Source organism: Anopheles stephensi, chromosome X, assembly GCF_013141755.1.
Source record: "Anopheles stephensi strain Indian chromosome X, UCI_ANSTEP_V1.0, whole genome shotgun sequence".
In the NCBI taxonomy this organism is placed as follows: Eukaryota; Metazoa; Arthropoda; class Insecta; order Diptera; family Culicidae; genus Anopheles; species Anopheles stephensi.
The window spans coordinates 8165873-8178710 of NC_050201.1; the positions used below are offsets into that span (position 1 = coordinate 8165873).

Genomic DNA, 12838 nt, shown 5'->3' on the forward strand with positions numbered 1-12838 from the left:
TCTCCGTCTCTCGATCAAACTTTCTTCAAATGTAAAAATCGGCGCCGTCGCCGTCCATCGACGCTGCGGCCACATTTTGCAACATGTCGCGAAAATGTGTAGCGCATGTTGATCACGGCACGCAGATGATGCGTGTGGTGTGCTGCAAACCAATAAAAAACCCTCTACCCCCCGATCACTCATAAAAACCCCCCCCTGCCCGATTCAAGGTAGGGCGGTGGTGGCACATGACGTTGACGAGCTTCGAAAATTGATTTGTTAAACACTGCGAACGGAGCAGAAAGAACGATGGGGTAGTAAAGAAGCATTGAGCAGTTGCAAGGTAAAGCCCTTCTTCACCTCAACCTCCCCTCTTTACAGCTGGGTGTGTGTGTGTGTGTCTGCATGCTGATGCATCACTGCGCCACCATTGCAGCGAATGGTGGGCGCGATTGGGGTCCGAAATTAAGTTCACGCCTTTCAACAGGGCTCATCATAGAGACACGGTACCCATTCCTCACACGGTTTTTGATAATAATAAGTGCACGCGACTGTGCGAATTCTTCCGTTGCGCTGGAGATGTGCTTACGATTTTACGATTATTTAAAAAAATTATACACCTTTCGGGCGGCTTTTTGTTTCTCTCTCCCAAGCTCACATCGCCGATTCTGCTCTTAAGGTAGCGAGATGAAGATGCGATGAAGGGAATAGAGGTGGCGCTGGGAGGGTTGCAATCGTGAAGTGCAATTTAAGCGAGATCGTGGCTTTGAAGATTGCGTTCCGATGATATTCATTTAGGGATCGGACACACACACACACACGTTGATCTTTTGATTTTTTGGTTCGGTGTTTTGTTGTTGTTTTAATGATCTGACACTGACATGCGCTGCCCCAGAAGAGTGCATCTCGGAAAGAAGTGATACAAACACGCTTATGAAAATTTTCTTGGGGGAGGGTAAAGAGTATATCAAAATGGGCAGATATTCAAAGGTTTGGACCGCTGCGTTTTTGAGCTCTGTTTATTTTCAGCAGACTTCTCGCAGCTCTCTTTCTTCGGGCGACCGCTCGATTTCAAGTGGTTCTTCTATTTCTAGAGCCATACACTTTACAACTTCAAACAAATGAGCAATGAAAACTGCCAATATATGGAGCTATTTATCGATCGATAGAATAACTACAAAGGATCCACGTACAGTGATGGACATTAGAATACGATCACATAATATTTTAAAAGCGTAATAATGAGGCTAGAGGGTTTCGATCTTTGCAATGGAACGTTTGCATCACACAGGATAATGTACCAAATGGATAGCGGAATATTGCAAGCCTATTGTGGAAAGTTGCAATCATATAATGGAGTTTTGCTGTACAGTAAAGGGATTTTAAATACATACTATTTAAATTAGCCGTTGAAAATATATTTAACTGAAAATATGTTCAATTCGTTTGAATTTGAATTTGCAATTTGGACCGGATGTAAATAAATGATTGGATGAAATTTCAAAATTTCCCAGTTCACCAGAGTTGTACAAAACACTGGTTTTGTAATATTCTACTAAACATTTGAATAATTCGTTATAAGTTCGCTACCCTGTATAGTGGAGACTGTTGAAGGATTTTATTTTGTAAAGCTTAGTTGAATGATCCCTAGGTAAAACTTTCCCATTATTAGATTAATTAAAAAAATTCAAATAAATATTTAGCCTTTGTACATTGGACAATTATATAAGACCATTCATTATATTTAATATTAAAAAAAGCTTTTCAACATCCTTTTTGCACTTTTAAACTACTTTTGAACGAATCTAATAAAAAAAAATTAAGCAATGGTTTGGCCATTACTTATCGAAAACAAAATTGCATGATATGATGCTTAATATGATGCTTTTTTCCAATTTTTGGTATGATTGGCTAGTATTATCGAAAACAGTTGTTAATATACTGTTTAAGCCATTTTTTATCATTATTATATCTAGAACCTCACTTTACTACAACATAGAGACACCTGAGAAAAATGCTGCAATCTGATCTTATATTATTGTCCATCACTGTATTTCTGTATGCATACGATTTTAATTGCTTTGGCACAAATATAATTTTTTTCTCCATTCTCCCCGCTTGAGAGGAGATTTGAACCATACACCCTCCTTCACACGTGCCGTGTAGTTAAGATCCAACACGCTCACCGATAGTCTAATCCGTTTACCTGCATCCGTAGCGCTGTTTAATCGTTTTGTGCTACCACCGAATCGAATCGTTGCCACCTTGATTTATGGCAACAGTAAACTAAAACTAACACAGCACAGCGAACGGTTCAAAAGGTGAACTCTTTAGGTGGTTTTTGGGTGTGTGCGAGCGTGTGAGGTACAATAATTGGCTGGACTTTGAATTCCCCGTCCATCAAGCACTCCCACGTGCCTGGACGGAATCATCATCATACTTGCCGCACCTTCCGCCCGGCACCCCCATCGTCAACACTGTCGTTAGAGGGCTAATTAAGGAAAAAAAGGCCCTCTCCCGAAAACGGCTCCGAACGGTTGACGCGTAAGGTGATGAGCCTCAGCGTGTGCCACGGTGTGACACAAGAAGCCTACCCAATCTCTATCCGAGTGTGCTTTTTTCTCACCCTTCACAACGTCGTGGGGTTTCGGGGTTTTTTTTTCTTTTCGGTGGAATGTGTCATTTGTGGTCAACAATTTTACCTTCAGGGTGGCCAATTATCGTTCCGGATTGAGCATCGGATGGCTGTGCAACTTTGTCTGGCTTTGGGTAGCGAGGGCTGAAACGCAAATTACAAGAAATCGTCTGCCTCCCTCAAAACGGTACCCCCGCTAAACAGTTGGAATGTCCATCCGCCCAGTGGTTGAGCGTCATTCCGACCGTGTACGTGGAATCCCGCTCGTCCGTACACGGGGTCCGAAATGGTGAGTTACGAAGCTTTTTTTCTTTTGCCACCATCGCTACCGGTAAGTAGGTGACAGTACTTGCAGTTTTTGGCGTGAAGAGTTTATGTAAAACCGCTCCATGGTGTTTCGTTCCCTGAAGGAAGTTTGAGGTAATCCGGTGGACTTTACCTTGCTATGGGTAAAATTAAGTCACAGGTTGTAGGGCCCCAAGGAAGCTGAACTTTGAAGGTAGAACTTCAAATTTGGTGACGGTTGATGCTGGTTGATGGAAGCACATTACAGTTTTATAATTGATAGATCGACAACTAAATTACTACAATCGCCAAAGTCAACGAGAATCGTCGTTTGCTCCGCGTTTGCGTTCATCTAACGTCAACGAAGCCGTCTTAGGGCACAATCGTCACACAAAACAGCCCGCAAGAGAAATTACTTTTTAATCGCTCCTCGAATTGGAACTCATCAACGACGTGCCTTCGAACGTGCCACAAATTGGCATTACACAGTGCTGCCTGCCGAAAAATCCGAGTCCTTAAAAGGGTTTGATTTATGTTAGTCTTCTGTCACTTTTTTTTGTTGGCAAACACACACACACACAGAAGAAAAAAAAACTCCATCCTGAAATCATTGGGGCCGAAGCCCTTTTATGGGTTAGCGCTGTGATGCTTGGCCACAGGGTTTCAGGCTCGGTGTGTGTTAGTTTTGCGGCCGTTGCCCAATGGCTACCGTTCCCTCAGATTCGGAAACAACAAGGGAGCCTGGGAGTGAGATGTTAATCGGGCCGACTGTTTGAGGCGAGATTGATGTTTGGAGGAGCTTCCCGACAGTAATTAACTTGACCGCCGAAGGGTACCCCCGGGGAATGACAAATTGACCTTCATCCCTAAAAGAGACACGCTGTCAACCACTCATTTGCACCTGATCAGTTCAATTATTAGCTCAGTTTTGGGAATGGTTGGAAAGAATCGAACAGGAGGTTTTTTTTTGTTTCAAATCTTTGTCCTACCGGGGAACTGTATCACTAACACAATTAAGTAGCTTGCAAACGAAAAAGAAAGCTCCCAAATTACATCTCGAACCTGTCACTCTTGCCGAAAGAAAAACAAAAAACTCCCCAAAAGCAGCTCGTAAATAAAATCTAAATCACGGACACACGCACGCTATCGAAACCGGTGTTATCTGTCGTCCGGTTGACACTTTATTACACCTTCCGGGTACGCGTCCACCCTGACAGCACGTTTTGCTGCTCGGTTTGCCTTTTTCCCGCGCGCCCGACTTCGCCACACCGGAAGCACGTCGTGAGGAAAATTTAAGCGCAGCTCGCGGGCGTACGTATCGGTCTCCCGGCGTCGGTTTAGTGCCGGCGAACAAGAGCCCGGTGCAAGATGTGAACTCTAACGCGGATGATAATCAACTGAATTTTCGCTAACCGACCAGCTGCCCATCAACCGACGCTCGACCATCAGCGCTGCTGCTTTTTTTTTCTGCCGTTTCGTGTACAAGAATCGGTTTCGAACGCTGGTGGAGCAAGACGCACCTTGGGGGATGGTTGATTGTGTAGCCGTACGGATGCGTACGGCGAGAGAGAGAGAGAGCGAACGATACGGTGTAAGAGAGAAGGAGCGACAGTGTGCAAGAGCAAGACGGTGCGAGCGAGGGAATGAGCGCGTGAGGGAGCAAGTGCGATCGGAAAGGATTCCACGCACAATAGCTGTTGAGTTCGTGAGTGCGATGGTTCAAGAGAGAACGAAACACACCAACAGAAAGAGAAGGAGAGTGAGAGAGAGAGAGCGAGAAATCTGTTCAAACAGTACGTTACGGTGGCATGAATGTGATGTTTGGGGATCAAACACCCTCAAGAAAATGCAACAGACAGAGAGAGAGAGAGAGAGAAAAAAGGTAGGAAAATCAAAAGTCAGCTTCACCGTTTGGAAAAGCTCCGGTGTTTTTTGGATGTGCCGGAAATAGTACAGGAAAAACAACAACCCCCCCCCCCCCCCCCCAACAGATCAGAGAGCGTTGTTGCCGGTGGGTTGTAACGGCCGGCGCCATATAGTACGGGATAGAGGCCAATGTGATGTGAAGTGGAGTGGAGAATATTCAAAAGACTCGGAAGGCGGCCAAGCTCTAGAAAGGGCTATCGCGGTCAGCAGAGGAAAAAGGATTAACCGCATCACGGACGGCAGAGGAGTAGGGTGGCTGGTGTTGTAACCCTAACCACACGCCACAGCTTATCACACCATAGCGAGATCTTCATGCGAGAGTGTCTATCGTCTCGGTAGAACCTTCCTAATCCCACGAGTGGATATGCGGGTTGATCTCGGGAGTTGTTGCTGCGCCAGGGGTTCTCACTGAAGGTATCTACCACACACACACACACATCCCAAAAACCCCTCTGCTAAGGGTGGGTGCTCCTCTCCTTCAAGTCCAGTCTCCGGAACTCCTGAAGACAAAGCGTCACCCGGCGAGGATCCGATCTAAGGTGCGTGGGAGGCAACATGAATAATAGCGACATTGCGGCTCCGATAGCGCCGGGACCCGACACAGCAACGGCCCGTGTGTTTTAGTTTTGCTGATAAATTAATCCACGGTCGAATCCATCAGGCACGGTCACCGAGACTCGTTTCATTCGATCCGTCAAAAGCTCGATGGGGTGGGTGTACGGTGCCTTAATGGCGTGACTGGACGTGTTTAAAACGGTTACCGGTCCAAGCCAGTCCAATCGGTGTCTTGCAGCGGGTAACGCCGAACCAGGGAGCAGCTTAACTTATTCTTGCTCCGATTGCTTCCACCGCAGAACTGGCGTGTGTCCTGCCGACGTGCCAGAGCCTTTTCGAACTGCTCGTCCTACTCGATCAAACAGGGAAGCAATTTAATAATGTGAACCATTGTGACGCATCGAGACGCCAACAACTAGGTTAAAAGTACACCAAAGTACACCAAGATTGGAAAAAGGAATGCCACGGTTGGCCGACTCTCGGACAATAGTTGTGTCCTAGCGACACCAGGACTAGGGCAGCGTTCCCTCATTATTGTTGTGCTGTCGATGTTGCAGATGATTAAGTTTGGGTTTGTTGCCTCGTTCCAGAAACCGATTGCAAATGGGTCACCGGGCGGGGAAGGCAACGAAGCGGCGGCCCAAACAATGCCAACGCGTGGTGGAATCAAAACAAGTGAAGGTGAAACAAAACGTTGTAGTTGCTTATTGTCAGCAATAAAACCGCTCCGCCATCTTGTCTTTGCCCGTGGGGAAGATGGGGAAAGCCCGTTGGAGGTAGTGTGTGGTGATGAGCTTGACCTGTGGCCAGTTATAAAGATGTTCGAGCCGGGTTCGGCCTTCCAATATCTCCGGCAGCTGAGTACAGGCCAGTCGTCGCATCCTCGACTGTGTAAGCATTATGCTGTTTATTATTTTGTCTTTCCGCTCGTATGTGTGCGTGTTTCGGCGTAGCGTACACACAACTATTTCCCTGATGGAGTACTGGCGTCCCCCGTCTTATTGTATCCCCCCTATTCAGGAGCATTTTTCTCGTGGACTAAGCACCCTCGCTGTCCTTTGAGGGACGAAGACCAGAGTTGTTGAGGCTGTATCGAGACGAATGAAGCGTAACGACCCGGAACGGGTCCGCTTTCCGGAGCCCACTCGCTCCGTACACGCGTACTAAAACGGCTAAGTCATAGTTTCAATTATTTTCCTTTGCTGAATACGGATAAACAGACAGCAACGTCTTCTTCCGGTCGATGTGGGTGTGTGTTTCCGAAGAGCGCCATTCCGATGACTAGGAAGCGTTTTTATCTGCCACCTTACGGGAAGTGAGACAGTGTAGTAGCCGAAGCTTATTCATTAATCCGATTCGATGCCGTTCAATCCTTGGTCGATTCACAATAAGTAAGTTGCCGACTCCAATGGAAAGCGGGGGGGGGGGGGGGCGGGGAGTTAGAGCGGGGGAGGAATAAAAACGAAACTAATAAAGCTACAACCGGTCACGCGGCGGATGTTGGAATGATTTTTCAGAATCAATAGAAAAATGGCGCCCATTCCCCAGGAAGTCTTCGGCTGTGGAGTCCTTGAAGATCCGGCTTCGAGCGGTGAAGTCGATGGCACTCGATTGGGTTTGTCCTGTTCCGTATCTTCGGGTTTCTATGACGATTTGGTTTTATTCTTGTGCTCTCTACCACCACCCTTCCCCCCCTCTTACGCCACCGATACTCGATAGTTAAGCTGTATGTAGGTCAAAGAGACGCCACTCTTCACCCCCGGTAGATGTGTGGTTCGTGTTAGGGGAACGCGTCATAAAAATGCCTCCGGAGGGTTTGCTTCTGGGGATTGTACGAACGCTAAAGGGATGTCCCCACCGAGCGCTTATCGAACGCCGAATCGTCGAATATTGCGATTAAACAAAAGGGGCTTCAACTCCACAATCTCCACAATCGACAGAGGCGCTGAGAGGGCATTGGAAGAATTCTAATGTCCACCCGATCAATCGATGTGTTTACCGCGTTCCTTCGTCGGTAATGGCATGATGCATTAATTGCTCACGTCTAGCGACATGTCCACACGGGGTTGCCAACCATTTCCTTGTGGAAGGCTTTAAATGATGTTTGACATTTGAAAAACAAAAAATGGCCGCAAACCTCTTTCCGTTGCATAAATCGCCCAACAATGTTCTTCTTTTCGATTCTTCTTTTCCTACTGCTGTTCGTTTTTTACCCTCTTTCTCTCCCCCCCTTCCCCCCCCCCCTCCCGCTTAGCCTGTAGAACTGCTCGGCTGCCGTTGGTTCGCCGGCAAAGGAAATAAAACGCCTAATTACGTGGCCTCGTGACGCGATGATGTTCTTATCGGCTTTGGAAAGGTTCGCGGCGCGCACACTTTACGACTTACGATCCGGTTCCCATTCCGTTCGGAACTGGTGCGGACGGCCAATTAGTCGCTAGTTTGGAGGCACCTTAAACGATCCGCCTTCGGGGGGCGATGCCTTCGGAGCCGTCTAAAAAGTCTGGTAAAAAAGTCTTATAATATAAAGCCTTGGTTTTCACGATTCTACCAGATCGAGTGGAATCAGAATTTTATGTTGCCGATCGTTTGTTGTTGCTTAAAAGTATCGTAATGTTAAATGAGGCAAGGAATTGTCACTTATTTGCTGAAGTATAGAACCCTAACCTCACATAAAAACCGAGATATGGTACGTGCAGCCAACAACAGTCTTCAAAGCTCCGGAAGGTGTCGCTAAATGAAGCGAAACAAAAATTACTACGAGCAAAGTAAAGGAAAGAAAAGGAAGAGAAAGTAAAAGAGGGAGAAAGTAAGAAGAAAACCCCCAGTCAAGAAACCACACCAAAAGAACAAGAAAAATGAAGTCCCATTTATGGTGACAAGCGATATATTTGTATCGATTGTAAAAAAAAACAACAACCAGGCTCTTCCTCATCATGATTTTTAATCGTCGTCTTCGGCCGTACGCAACTGCCACGATTTTGCACCTTTTTTACGTGCCCGTAACGTCAAATGTTGGCCCCGCATCGGTTACCGTTCCCCCGCGCTTTGCCCCGTTCTGCTTCCGTGCTGCAAAGGCCACCGCCTATCAGGGCGCCATTTTTGGGCCCGGAGGGCTTCGATTTGGTGTGAAATTTACTCATAAAGCTTTAATTTAATTTATTGAAATTGCACCGTACACTCACTTACACGTGATTTAAGTCACACTCGGTTCCCTATCTTTGTATGTGTGTGTGCAGCTTCGTTTTTATCTTTCGTTCTTCTGTGTTCGGAGCTCTTCATCTTTTCTACCCCCTTCTAAGAACCGGTGCGCACAGGTACCCAATAAATTGTTTATGATTATTGTTATTATTATTACAACTTTGGAGCCTTTTACCGCCACCTTCATCTTCATTTACGGACGCTTGGTTTACTTTTTATTCTGCTTTCGCTTGCATTGTGAAGCGCTTTTCCTTTGGTTGGAATCTGAGTTGACGCTTTGAAAGTAACTGGGAAGTTGGGGATTTGGGGTCTATTGACTTGGATGAAGAGGAAAGGCTATTGAAGAACAGGAGACAGATTCGCTATAATTGTCATCAAACATCTAGCACAGGCTCACCGAGATGAATTAGTGATGTACCAGCTATTGTTGGACTTTGCTCAAGAATATGCGGACAATTCTAGCTGAACAGAAATAAGTCTAGTTTTCCAGTAGGTTGTCTTGAGTAAAGTCGAGAAAGTATGACAGAGTCCAACTGCATTGACCAAGGTTCAAATCCTATCCGGACCGATCCCCCGTAATGAGGACTGCCTAGACATTGCTGGTTGGCCAGCGTAACCTATCAGGTCCTTAAGCTAAAGAAAAGGTTTCAAGAACGAGGACAGATTCGCTAGAATTGTCATCAAAGATAGAATGCAAGGTCTCCGAGATGAGTTAGTCATGTTCCAGCTATTTCTGGACTTTGCTCTAGAATGGGCGGACAACCCTAAGCATACGCCTAGTTTTCCTGTAGGTTGTATAGTTAATATTGAGTAACCGCGTCTTCCGGTCTTCACACGACGGGCCTGGGGTTCAAATCCTATCCGAACTGATCCCCCGTAGTGACTGACTTACTAGCCATAAGTTGACCGGTCTAGGCTAATGAAAAGGTTCCTTTTAATTTTGAGCAGAGAGTCCAGCAATGTCTGAACAATAACTAGAACATTTTGGAAACTCGGAAAACGAAAATAAAAGGGTGTCAAATGGGTTCCTATCTCTCTCGCAATAGAGATGAAGGTAGACTAGTACCTCAATCTCGAAGTTGTAAACCAAGTTTACAGTTTGCAGTGTATTACTCTCCCGATTGCTATACAACCGTCCGAGATTACATCGTTCTTTTACGATTATAGAATGACTCTGGTCTATTCCAGTGGTCTGGAACTACTGGAATTTCGATTATCTGAGCGTCCGCTGAAAAAAGAACCTTTTTTTCTAGGATTGAACCAAATTCCCACCCCACTGATTTTAAACGCGAACTGTCAAAAACGCTCTTCAGTGACATTAAGGTAAATATAGAGCACGGAAGGAAAAACAAACCCCCTCCCCAGGGGTAAAGGATCACAAAAACCTGCTGTTAGACCTTTCCATGACACAGCGTAAAGGTGCTGACACGCCGCACGGTTTGAAGCGGCCGCGGGTGACATGTGAGATGCGGCAAAGAGAATGATTGAACGCCATTTTCATGACTGTTTTTTTTGTTTGTTGGTGCATTAACCACAGGAACTGGTGTATTTGGCGGGTAACACCGGGTTAAGAAAAACACGGTGAGCGATCACCAAACGCCAAAGGATTACACGCCAGTTTAGGCTAACCGGACGGAAGGTTTTGTAGCCCACCGTGCTGGATAGAAAAGGGTTGGTCTGACAATATTTGTCACCTTTTATGACATGTGAAAACAAACCCGACCGTGCGAGGTTTTACATGTAGCAAAATCGAAAGGGGACAGGAACAGTGAAGCATTTGACGCGTGAATGGGACATGTTTCTTAGTTGCTTTTTTTCCTGTTGTTTCCTGATGCTTTTCGCGACACGCCCGCAAGTGAGCACGCCGGGGAAATATGAGCACTTTACTTCTTGTTGGATAAACACACGGTTGTTGTGTACATCGGTGTACATTGAAAAGGATCAGTGAAGATGTGGATGCCGGTTTGGAGCATTGAATTGGAAACAAAACTGTTGGAAAGTTCACGATAAGACTTCCTTTTTTGATGGCATTATCACGCTGACGTCGTCTGAACATCCAGAGACATCAGAATTTCGGGATCTTTGCAATGCATTCTTTAATATACTCAGCGGACATGATTCAGAGGACTCCGAATGAGAAAAAAAACTGACATCCATTAATGGAAATAGACTAGCCTAGTCTTCCATCATTCCGGGTGCGTAGGTGCTTCATCAAACTTTCATGTCGGTCGCGGATCATTTCAGCGTCATGCATACACTCTGTATGTGTGTGTGCGCTGATAAAACCGATCTAGCACGCAAGAGACACCGCCTGTATTTTTTCATTTTTGGTTGGAGAATGCCTAAAGAAGCCTTCTTTCTTTTTCCAACAAAAAAAACACCCCCGGCGTGACGTTGCAAAAGGTTTGATCGTGCACGTGTCCATCATCATCATCATCAATGCTGTAATCTAAATCAGACGGTTGCCACGTTTGCTCCACAACAGTTTACGCACGGTCATGTAGTGGAGAAGTAAATGAAAGGTCAAATGAATGATTTTGCTCGTGTTGGGCTAAGCGAAAAACTTGAAGGAGAAGCCTGCCACGAGCTGTTATCACGGTAAAATGGACCGAGGTTCAGATTGAGGTACCTCCATAACAATCAAACTCCGGGACTTTCGTTTTCCGTACCACACACGGAATCGTTACCCTGGTGAAGTTAATGGCAGGGCCGGCAGGGTCAGTAATGGTTGTCCCGCACAGTTTACAACGACATTTTAATTAGCCACTGTCGTGCCAAACGCTTCCAAGCTCGCCAAATGAAGCGTCGTGATGGTTTCGGATGCATGGCGGACGGGCAAAACCGCTGCAACCGTCCAATTGCAATTACACGCAAACGGTAGTGTGATGCGCGTAAAACTTGAGGTAAAAGCAGCGCAATAAAAAAAACGCAAATGATTGCCCGTCCATTAATTGCTGCAGGCCATCGTGAGCTGTTGTCCCGGGAGCGATGTCCACCAGCAACTACGCATAAGGCGAAAGGATCATCCGGAGAAGCGGAGGAACCCTGTAAAGTCTCTTGAAGTATACGATTGTCTAAGTCTTTGAAGTACGAACTGTCCTTACGGGAGATTTTGTGAGGACTTGCCAAAGACAAGTTCTGGAGCATTGAATTGTCTGGATCTGGACACTTTACGCTCTTCTGCAGCTCCTCCATACTCTCAACCTGGACCTAAATTTTGATGGCTTTAAAAATGGACGAAAGTCTGAACGCTGGTTTTCTTGATGACCTCTCGTTATGTGACTTCTATCCATGCTTCCCTTTGCGAACCTCCATTTAAAAAGCAGCCATTAAAGCTTAACCATTAATGATGTACATTTAGTGCTGATGAGTAGCAGTAGCCTTTGGCTGTTAGTGTGGTTAGAGCCAACTTTCTGCAGCGATCTCTATCAGGGCGGCAATGCGTTAGTGTCGAAAGCTGAAAAGTGTGGTCACCCCTTACCACCACCTTACCGTCTAACCCCGTGGTCAAAGGCCACGGTTTTGATGGCTAATGATAAACCAACTGGTGGTGCGCGCGCCAAAAAAAAGGTCATCTCCGAAATCGAAATTATCGCCACAAAACAAACAGCGAGCCTGTCAGATCAACATCAATCAAACGAATCGTGTGATCGGATCGAATGCGCATTTCGCTGATTGCGTGAATCTTTTCGGCATTTTCTGGCTGTGCGATTGCAGTCCGCAAAAGCGATTGGTGGTCTGGGTTCGGCGAAAAGCGAGCGAGCTGGATAAGCGGGATATTAAAGCTAGAGCACCGTTGGAGAGTGCTCGAGGAATGCTGAATGAGGTGACCACGTGGGCCAACGTGTAGTTAGGGCCCAATGGTTCCAGATCATTCGTTTGTTCTACGACCTAGAGAGGTCTTTGCCTGGCATTTCTGGCTTCCTTGATTGGAATTTTCGTGTAGCTTGATATTCAGTCCAGGTCCGGACGGGATTCGATCTTTGGGATCCGGATTCTAGACATCCCGACATGGTTGGAGCTGTCGCATCCATCATCGGACACCCCAATAAGGTATCAGAAATTGGCATCTTCAAATGCAATTATACATACACTCCAATCAGATTCTAATTACCGTTTCGTATGAAGCTAAAATGACAGACTCTTTGCGGACAAGGGGAGGCTTTGTCAGATCGGTGATGATGTGACATGAACATTGTGTGTCGCAGCTCCTCATTCCAGATGTGTAGTATGAATAATCACAAACCTGTTCCAAATGAA

General features: G+C 46.1%; 1 protein-coding gene across 6 annotated transcripts in view; it reads right to left on the reverse strand.

The window, feature by feature from the left end:
- LOC118517408 (monocarboxylate transporter 12-like) overlaps positions 1-12838 on the reverse strand; it is a 105743-nt gene that overhangs the window by 65348 nt on the left and 27557 nt on the right. Inside the window, exon 1 of one of the 6 annotated variants that reach the window (XM_036063491.1) lies at positions 4042-4279. The exons of the other annotated variants lie outside the window; for them this stretch is intronic. The gene's annotated coding sequence lies outside the window, so the exon portion shown is untranslated. Of the gene's footprint in view, positions 1-4041; positions 4280-12838 lie in introns of those variants that run through there. 6 annotated transcript variants of the gene reach the window in all.